The following is a 10,000-nucleotide window of genomic DNA, read 5'->3' as shown; positions in this document are numbered from 1 at the left end:
TAGGTAAGCAATGTCATCTGACTACTGACATCTGTGTTCAAGGGGAAGTTGAAGGTAAGGCAGACAAGAGGTTACTTTACAAAGAAGCATGAAATGGGAAACATTCATAGTCTAACCTGAAGGCAAGAAATGTGGAAGCAAGTTTAGAATGAGGACAGAAAGCAAAGTCTATGTTAAATTACTTGTGTTGTATATCAGTTGGAAAAAATTTGATGAATAGAGAAAAAAGTACTGCAGCAGATTCCAAGACCTCTTTTGTCAGAAGAAAGGAACCTCTCAACTGTGCCGAAACCCGGGATTGAACCAGGGACCTTCAGATCTTCAGTCTAACGCTCTCCCAACTGAGCTATTTCGGCCTGCTGCTATCTGTGGTCTTCATACTTTGATTTGAACCATTCAACAAACTAGATGCATGACCTGGATATTTACCCTTATATGTTAGAGATATGTTTTAAGGAGTCCTGTATCATTCAGCAGTTAACTTGTGCAATGGGTAAATAGAGTTTTGGGATCCGGGTTAGGTAGCGTTTTTTTAACTCTGAATGGACTAGCACTATATTACCCAGACGTATGTGGCCTGAGTAGGTAAGCAACGTCATCTGACTACTGACATCTGTGTTCAAGGGGAAGTTGAAGGTAAGGCAGACAAGAGTTTACATTACAAAAAAAGCATGAAATGGGAAACATTCATAGTCTAACCTGAAGGCAAGAAATGTGGAAGCAAGTTTAGAAGGAGGACACAAAGCAAAGTCTATGTTAAATTGCTTGTGTTGTATATCAGTTGGAAAAAATTTGATGAATAGAGAAAAAAGTACTGCAGCAGATTCCAAGACCTCTTTTGTCAGAAGCAAGCAACCTCTCAACTGTGCCGAAACCCAGGATTGAACCAGGGACCTTCAGATCTTCAGTCTAACGCTCTCCCAACTGAGCTATTTCGGCCTGCTGCTAGCTGAGGTCTTCATACTTTGATTTGAACCATTCAACAAACTAGATGCATGACCTGGATATTTACCCTTATATGTTAGAGATATGTTTTAAGGAGTCCTGTATCATTCAGCAGTTAACTTGTGCAATGGGTAAATAGCGTTTTTGGGATCCGGGTTAGGTAGCGTTTTTTTAACTCTGAATGGACTAGCACTATATTACCCAGACGTATGTGGCCTGAGTAGGTAAGCAACGTCATCTGACCACTGACATCTGTGTTCAAGGGGAAGTTGAAGGTAATGCAGACAAGAGTTTACATTACAAAAAAGCCTGAAATGGGAAACATTCATAGTCTAACCTGAAGGCAAGAAATGTGGAAGCAAGATTAGAAGGAGGACACAAATCAAAGTCTATGTTAAATTGCTTGTGTTGTATATCAGTTGGAAAGAATTTGATGAATAGAGAAAAAAGTACTACAGCTGATTCCAAGACCTATTTTGTTAGAAGAAAGGAACCTCTCAACTGTGCCGAAACCCGGGATTGAACAAGGGACCTTTAGATCTTCAGTCTAACGCTCTCCCAACTGAGCTATTTCGGCCTGCTGCTAGCTGTGGTCTTCATACTTTGATTTGAACCATTCAACAAACTAGATGCATGACCTGGATGTTTACCCTTATATGTTAGAGATATGTTTTAAGGAGTCCTGTATCATTCAGCAGTTAACTTGTGCAATGGGTAAATAGAGTTTTGGGATCCGGGTTAGGTAGCGTTTTTTTAACTCTGAATGGACTAGCACTATATTATCCAGACGTATGTGGCCTGAGTAGGTAAGCAACGTCATCTGACTACTGACATCTGTGTTCAAGGGGAAGTTGAAGGTAAGGCAGACAAGAGTTTACATTACAAAAAAGCATGAAATGGGAAACATTCATAGTCTAACCTGAAGGCAAGAAATGTGGAAGCAAGTTTAGAAGGAGGACACAAAGCAAAGTCTATGTTAAATTGCTTGTGTTGTATATCAGTTGGAAAAAATTTGATGAATAGAGAAAAAAGTACTGCAGCAGATTCCAAGACCTCTTTTGTCAGAAGCAAGCAACCTCTCAACTGTGCCGACACCCGGGATTGAACCAGGGACCTTCAGATCTTCAGTCTAACGCTCTCCCAACTGAGCTATTTCGGCCTGCTGCTAGCTAAGGTCTTCATACTTTGATTTGAACCATTCAACAAACTAGATGCATGACCTGGATATTTACCCTTATATGTTAGAGATATGTTTTAAGGAGTCCTGTATCATTCAGCAGTTAACTTGTGCAATGGGTAAATAGCGTTTTTGGGATCCGGGTTAGGTAGCGTTTTTTTAACTCTGAATGGACTAGCACTATATTACCCAGACGTATGTGGCCTGAGTAGGTAAGCAACGTCATCTGACCACTGACATCTGTGTTCAAGGGGAAGTTGAAGGTAATGCAGACAAGAGTTTACATTACAAAAAAGACTGAAATGGGAAACATTCATAGTCTAACCTGAAGGCAAGAAATGTGGAAGCAAGATTAGAAGGAGGACACAAATCAAAGTCTATGTTAAATTGCTTGTGTTGTATATCAGTTGGAAAGAATTTGATGAATAGAGAAAAAAGTACTACAGCTGATTCCAAGACCTATTTTGTTAGAAGAAAGGAACCTCTCAACTGTGCCGAAACCCGGGATTGAACCAGGGACCTTTAGATCTTCAGTCTAACGCCCTCCCAACTGAGCTATTTCGGCCTGCTGCTAGCTGTGGTCTTCATACTTTGATTTGAACCATTCAACAAACTAGATGCATAACCTGGATATTTACACTTATATGTTAGAGATATGTTTTAAGGAGTCCTGTATCATTCAGCAGTTAACTTGTGCAATGGGTAAATAGCGTTTTTGGGATCCGGGTTAGGTAACGTTTTTTTAACTCTGAATGGACTAGCACTATATTACCCAGACGTATGTGGCCTGAGAAGGTAAGCAATGTCATCTGACTACTGACATCTGTGTTCAAGGGGAAGTTGAAGGTAATGCAGACAAGAGTTTACATTACAAAAAAGCATGAAATGGGAAACATTCATAGTCTAACCTGAAGGCAAGAAATGTGGAAGCAAGTTTAGAAGGAGGACACAAAGCAAAGTCTATGTTAAATTGCTTGTGTTGTATATCAGTTAGAAAAAATTTGATGAATAGTGAAAAAAGTACTACAGCTGATTTCAAGACCTATTTTGTTAGAAGCAAGCAACCTCTCAACTGTGCCGAAACCCAGGATTGAACCAGGGACCTTTAGATCTTCAGTCTAACGCTCTCCCAACTGAGCTATTTCGGCCTGCTGCTAGCTGTGGTCTTCATACTTTGATTTGAACCATTCAACAAACTAGATGCATGACCTGGATGTTTACCCTTATATGTTAGAGATATGTTTTAAGGAGTCCTGTATCATTCAGCAGTTAACTTGTGCAATGGGTAAATAGAGTTTTGGGATCCGGGTTAGGTAGCGTTTTTTTAACTCTGAATGGACTAGCACTATATTACCCAGACGTATGTGGCCTGAGTAGGTAAGCAACGTCATCTGACTACTGACATCTGTGTTCAAGGGGAAGTTGAAGGTAAGGCAGACAAGAGTTTACATTACAAAAAAGCATGAAATGGGAAACATTCATAGTCTAACCTGAAGGCAAGAAATGTGGAAGCAAGTTTAGAAGGAGGACACAAAGCAAAGTCTATGTTAAATTGCTTGTGTTGTATATCAGTTGGAAAAAATTTGATGAATAGAGAAAAAAGTACTGCAGCAGATTCCAAGACCTCTTTTGTCAGAAGCAAGCAACCTCTCAACTGTGCCGACACCCGGGATTGAACCAGCAACCTTCAGATCTTCAGTCTAACGCTCTCCCAACTGAGCTATTTCGGCCTGCTGCTAGCTGAGGTCTTCATACTTTGATTTGAACCATTCAACAAACTAGATGCATGACCTGGATATTTACACTTATATGTTAGAGATATGTTTTAAGGAGTCCTGTATCATTCAGCAGTTAACTTGTGCAATGGGTAAATAGCGTTTTTGGGATCCGGGTTAGGTAACGTTTTTTTAACTCTGAATGGACTAGCACTATATTACCCAGACGTATGTGGCCTGAGAAGGTAAGCAATGTCATCTGACTACTGACATCTGTGTTCAAGGGGCAGTTGAAGGTAATGCAGACAAGAGTTTACATTACAAAAAAGCCTGAAATGGGAAACATTCATAGTCTAACCTGAAGGCAAGAAATGTGAAAGCAAGTTTAGAAGGAGGACACAAATCAAAGTCTATGTTAAATTGCTTGTGTTGTATATCAGTTGGAAAGAATTTGATGAATAGAGAAAAAAGTAGTACAGCTGATTCCAAGACCTATTTTGTTAGAAGAAAGGAACTTCTCAACTGTGCCGAAACCCGGGATTGAACCAGGGACCTATAGATCTTCAGTCTAACGCTCTCCCAACTGAGCTATTTCGGCCTGCTGCTAGCTGTGGTCTTCATACTTTGATTTGAACCATTCAACAAACTAGATGCATGACCTGGATATTTACCCTTATATGTTAGAGATATGTTTTAAGGAGTCCTGTATCATTCAGCAGTTAACTTGTGCAATGGGTAAATAGCGTTTTTGGGATCCGGGTTAGATAGCGTTTTTTTAACTCTGAATGGACTAGCACTATATTACCCAGACGTATTTGGCCTGAGTAGGTAAGCAATGTCATCTGACTACTGACATCTGTGTTCAAGGGGAAGTTGAAGGTAAGGCAGACAAGAGGTTACTTTACAAAAAAGCATGAAATGGGAAACATTCATAGTCTAACCTGAAGGCAAGAAATGTGGAAGCAAGTTTAGAATGAGGACAGAAAGCAAAGTCTATGTTAAATTACTTGTGTTGTATATCAGTTGGAAAAAATTTGATGAATAGAGAAAAAAGTACTGCAGCAGATTCCAAGACCTCTTTGCCAGAAGCAAGGAACCTCTCAACTGTGCCGAAACTCGGGATTGAACCAGGGACCTTCAGATCTTCAGTCTAATGCTCTCCCAACTGAGCTATTTCGGCCTGCTGCTATCTGGCGTCTTCATACTTTGATTTGAACCATTCAACAAACTAGATGCATGACCTGGATATTTACCCTTATATGTTAGAGATATGTTTTAAGGAGTCCTGTATCATTCAGCAGTTAACTTGTGCAATGGGTAAATAGCGTTTTTGGGATCCGGGTTAGGTAGCGTTTTTTTAACTCTGAATGGACTAGCACTATATTACCCAGACGTATGTGGCCTGAGTAGGTAAGCAACGTCATCTGATCACTGACATCTGTGTTCAAGGGGAAGTTGAAGGTAATGCAGACAAGAGTTTACATTACAAAAAAGCATGAAATGTGAAACATTCATAGTCTAACCTGAAGGCAAGAAATGTGGAAGCAAGTTTAGAAGGAGAACACAAAGCAAAGTCTATGTTAAATTGCTTGTGTTATATATCAGTTGGAAAAAATTTGATGAATAGAGAAAAAAGTACTGCAGCAGATTCCAAGACCTCTTTTGTCAGAAGCAAGCAACCTCTCAACTGTGCCGAAACCCGGGATTGAACGAGGGACCTTCAGATCTTCAGTCTAACGCTCTCCCAACTGAGCTATTTCGGCCTGCTGCTAGCTGAGGTCTTCATACTTTGATTTGAACCATTCAACAAACTAGATGCATGACCTGGATATTTACCCTTATATGTTAGAGATATGTTTTAAGGAGTCCTGTATCATTCAGCAGTTAACTTTTGCAATGGGTAAATAGCGTTTTTGGGATCCGGGTTATGTAGCGTTTTTTTAACTCTGAATGGACTAGCACTATATTACCCAGACGTATGTGGCCTGAGTAGGTAAGCAACGTCATCTGACCACTGACATCTGTGTTCAAGGGGAAGTTGAAGGTAATGCAGACAAGAGTTTACATTACAAAAAAGCCTGAAATGGGAAACATTCATAGTCTAACCTGAAGGCAAGAAATGTGGAAGCAAGTTTAGAAGGAGGACACAAATCAAAGTCTATGTTAAATTGCTTGTGTTGTATATCAGTTGGAAAGAATTTGATGAATAGAGAAAAAAGTACTACAGCTGATTCCAAGACCTATTTTGTTAGAAGAAAGTAACCTCTCAACTGTGCCGAAACCCGGGATTGAACCAGGGACCTTTAGATCTTCAGTCTAACGCTCTCCCAACTGAGCTATTTCAGCCTGCTGTTAGCTGTGGTCTTCATACTTTGATTTGAACCATTCAACAAACAAGATGCATGACCTGGATATTTACCCTTATATGTTAGAGATATGTTTTAAGGAGTCCTGTATCATTCAGCAGTTAACTTGTGCAATGGGTAAATAGCGTTTTTGGGATCCGGGTTAGATAGCGTTTTTTTAACTCTGAATGGACTAGCACTATATTACCCAGACGTATTTGGCCTGAGTAGGTAAGCAATGTCATCTGACTACTGACATCTGTGTTCAAGGGGAAGTTGAAGGTAAGGCAGACAAGAGGTTACTTTACAAAGAAGCATGAAATGGGAAACATTCATAGTCTAACCTGAAGGCAAGAAATGTGGAAGCAAGTTTAGAATGAGGACAGAAAGCAAAGTCTATGTTAAATTACTTGTGTTGTATATCAGTTGGAAAAAATTTGATGAATAGAGAAAAAAGTACTGCAGCAGATTCCAAGACCTCTTTTGCCAGAAGCAAGGAACCTCTCAACTGTGCCGAAACCCGGGATTGAACCAGGGACCTTCAGATCTTCAGTCTAACGCTCTCCCAACTGAGCTATTTCGGCCTGCTGCTATCTGTGGTCTTCATACTTTGATTTGAACCATTCAACAAACTAGATGCATGACCTGGATATTTACCCTTATATGTTAGAGATATGTTTTAAGGAGTCCTGTATCATTCAGCAGTTAACTTGTGCAATGGGTAAATAGCGTTTTTGGGATCCGGGTTAGGTAGCGTTTTTTTTAACTCTGAATGGACTAGCACTATATTACCCAGACGTATGTGGCCTGAGTAGGTAAGCAACATCATCTGACCACTGACATCTGTGTTCAAGGGGAAGTTGAAGGTAATGCAGACAAGAGTTTACATTACAAAAAAGCATGAAATGGGAAACATTCATAGTCTAACCTGAAGGCAAGAAATGTGGAAGCAAGTTTAGAAGGAGGACACAAAGCAAAGTCTATGTTAAATTGCTTGTGTTGTATATCAGTTAGAAAAAATTTGATGAATAGTGAAAAAAGTACCACAGCTGATTCCAAGACCTATTTTGTTAGAAGCAAAGAACCTATCAACTGTGCCGAAACCCAGGATTGAACCAGGGACCTTTAGATCTTCAGTCTAACGCTCTCCCAACTGAGCTATTTCGGCCTGCTGCTAGCTGTGGTCTTCATACTTTGATTTGAACCATTCAACAAACTAGATGCATGACCTGGATGTTTACCCTTATATGTTAGAGATATGTTTTAAGGAGTCCTGTATCATTCAGCAGTTAACTTGTGCAATGGGTAAATAGCGTTTTTGGGATCCGGGTTAGGTAACTTTTTTTAACTCTGAATGGACTAGCACTATATTACCCAGACGTATGTGGCCTGAGAAGGTAAGCAATGTCATCTGACTACTGACATCTGTGTTCAAGGGGAAGTTGAAGGTAATGCAGACAAGAGTTTACATTACAAAAGAGCATGAAATGGGAAACATTCATAGTCTAACCTGAAGGCAAGAAATGTGGAAGCAAGTTTAGAAGGAGGACACAAAGCAAAGTCTATGTTAAATTGCTTGTGTTGTATATCAGTTGGAAAAAATTTGATGAATAGAGAAAAAAGTACTGCAGCAGATTCCAAGACCTCTTTTGTCAGAAGCAAGCAACCTCTCAACTGTGCCGAAACCCGGGATTGAACCAGGGACCTTCAGATCTTCAGTCTAACGCACGCCCAACTGAGCTATTTCGGCCTGCTGCTAGCTGAGGTCTTCATACTTTGATTTGAACCATTCAACAAACTAGATGCATGACCTGGATATTTACCCTTATATGTTAGAGATATGTTTTAAGGAGTCCTGTATCATTCAGCAGTTAACTTGTGCAATGGGTAAATAGCGTTTTTGGGATCCGGGTTAGGTAGCGTTTTTTTAACTCTGAATGGACTAGCACTATATTACCCAGACGTATGTGGCCTGAGTAGGTAAGCAACGTCATCTGACCACTGACATCTGTGTTCAAGGGGAAGTTGAAGGTAATGCAGACAAGAGTTTACATTACAAAAAAGCCTGAAATGGGAAACATTCATAGTCTAACCTGAAGGCAAGAAATGTGGAAGCAAGTTTAGAAGGAGGACACAAATCAAAGTCTATGTTAAATTGCTTGTGTTGTATATCAGTTGGAAAGAATTTGATGAATAGAGAAAAAAGTACTACAGCTGATTCCAAGACCTATTTTGTTAGAAGAAAGGAACTTCTCAACTGTGCCGAAACCCGGGATTGAACCAGGGACCTTTAGATCTTCAGTCTAACGCTCTCCCAACTGAGCTATTTCGGCCTGCTGCTAGCTGTGGTCTTCATACTTTTATTTGAACCATTCAACAAACTATATGCATGACCTGGATATTTACTCTTATATGTTAGAGATATGTTTTAAGGAGTCCTGTATCATTCAGCAGTTAACTTGTGCAATGGGTAAATAGCGTTTTTGGGATCCGGGTTAGATAGCGTTTTTTTAACTCTTAATGGACTAGCACTATATTACCCAGACGTATTTGGCCTGAGTAGGTACGCAATGTCATCTGACTACTGACATCTGTGTTCAAGGGGAAGTTGAAGGTAAGGCAGACAAGAGGTTACTTTACAAAAAAGCATGAAATGGGAAACATTCATAGTCTAACCTGAAGGCAAGAAATGTGGAAGCAAGTTTAGAATGAGGACAGAAAGCAAAGTCTATGTTAAATTACTTGTGTTGTATATCAGTTGGAAAAAATTTGATGAATAGAGAAAAAAGTACTGCAGCAGATTCCAAGACCTCTTTTGCCAGAAGCAAGGAACCTCTCAACTGTGCCGAAACTCGGGATTGAACCAGGGACCTTCAGATCTTCAGTCTAACGCTCTCCCAAATGAGCTATTTCGGCCTGCTGCTATATGTCGTCTTCATACTTTGATTTGAACCATTCAACAAACTAGATGCATGACCTGGATATTTACCCTTATATGTTAGAGATATGTTTTAAGGAGTCCTGTATCATTCAGCAGTTAACTTGTGCAATGGGTAAATAGCGTTTTTGGGATCCGGGTTAGGTAGCATTTTTTTAACTCTGAATGGACTAGCACTATATTACCCAGACGTATGTGGCCTGAGTAGGTAAGCAACGTCATCTGATCACTGACATCTGTGTTCAAGGGGAAGTTGAAGGTAATGCAGACAAGAGTTTACATTACAAAAAAGCATGAAATGGGAAACATTCATAGTCTAAACTGAAGGCAAGAAATGTGGAAGCAAGTTTAGAAGGAGGACACAAAGCAAAGTCTATGTTAAATTGCTTGTGTTATATATCAGTTGGAAAAAATTTGATGAATAGAGAAAAAAGTACTGCAGCAGATTCCAAGACCTCTTTTGTCAGAAGCAAGCAACCTCTCAACTGTGCCGAAACCCGGGATTGAACAAGGGACCTTCAGATCTTCAGTCTAACGCTCTCCCAACTGAGCTATTTCGGCCTGCTGCTAGCTGAGGTCTTCATACTTTGATTTGAACCATTCAACAAACTAGATGCATGACCTGGATATTTACCCTTATATGTTAGAGATATGTTTTAAGGAGTCCTGTATCATTCAGCAGTTAACTTGTGCAATGGGTAAATAGCGTTTTTGGGATCCGGGTTAGGTAGCGTTTTTTTAACTCTGAATGGACTAGCACTATATTACCCAGACGTATGTGGCCTGAGTAGGTAAGCAACGTCATCTGACCACTGACATCTGTGTTCAAGGGGAAGTTGAAGGTAATGCAGACAAGAGTTTACATTACAAAAAAGCCTGA

At 40.0% G+C, this 10,000-nt stretch overlaps 8 non-coding genes across 8 annotated transcripts; all 8 read right to left on the bottom strand.

Moving 5' to 3' along the window:
• Positions 1–283: 283 nt before the first annotated feature.
• TRNAF-GAA (transfer RNA phenylalanine (anticodon GAA)) lies at positions 284–356 on the bottom strand. Its single transcript has one exon. It is a non-coding gene; the product is annotated as a tRNA-Phe (tRNA).
• A 2,258-nt stretch (positions 357–2,614) lies between these two features.
• Positions 2,615–2,687, bottom strand: TRNAF-GAA (transfer RNA phenylalanine (anticodon GAA)). The gene has a single exon. It is a non-coding gene; the product is annotated as a tRNA-Phe (tRNA).
• Positions 2,688–3,197: 510 nt separating this feature from the next.
• TRNAF-GAA (transfer RNA phenylalanine (anticodon GAA)) lies at positions 3,198–3,270 on the bottom strand. The gene has a single exon. It is a non-coding gene; the product is annotated as a tRNA-Phe (tRNA).
• Positions 3,271–4,362: 1,092 nt separating this feature from the next.
• Positions 4,363–4,435, bottom strand: TRNAF-GAA (transfer RNA phenylalanine (anticodon GAA)). Its single transcript has one exon. It is a non-coding gene; the product is annotated as a tRNA-Phe (tRNA).
• Positions 4,436–6,110: 1,675 nt separating this feature from the next.
• On the bottom strand, positions 6,111–6,183 carry TRNAF-GAA (transfer RNA phenylalanine (anticodon GAA)). Its single transcript has one exon. It is a non-coding gene; the product is annotated as a tRNA-Phe (tRNA).
• A 510-nt stretch (positions 6,184–6,693) lies between these two features.
• On the bottom strand, positions 6,694–6,766 carry TRNAF-GAA (transfer RNA phenylalanine (anticodon GAA)). The gene has a single exon. It is a non-coding gene; the product is annotated as a tRNA-Phe (tRNA).
• Positions 6,767–7,277: 511 nt separating this feature from the next.
• Positions 7,278–7,350, bottom strand: TRNAF-GAA (transfer RNA phenylalanine (anticodon GAA)). Its single transcript has one exon. It is a non-coding gene; the product is annotated as a tRNA-Phe (tRNA).
• A 1,092-nt stretch (positions 7,351–8,442) lies between these two features.
• Positions 8,443–8,515, bottom strand: TRNAF-GAA (transfer RNA phenylalanine (anticodon GAA)). Its single transcript has one exon. It is a non-coding gene; the product is annotated as a tRNA-Phe (tRNA).
• Between the last annotated feature and the right edge of the window lie 1,485 nt (positions 8,516–10,000).

Source organism: Lissotriton helveticus, chromosome 8 (genome assembly GCF_964261635.1).
Source record: "Lissotriton helveticus chromosome 8, aLisHel1.1, whole genome shotgun sequence".
Classification (NCBI taxonomy): Eukaryota; Metazoa; Chordata; class Amphibia; order Caudata; family Salamandridae; genus Lissotriton; species Lissotriton helveticus.
The sequence above is the reverse complement of the archived record's forward strand: the minus strand, read 5'-3'. Positions and strand labels throughout refer to the sequence as shown.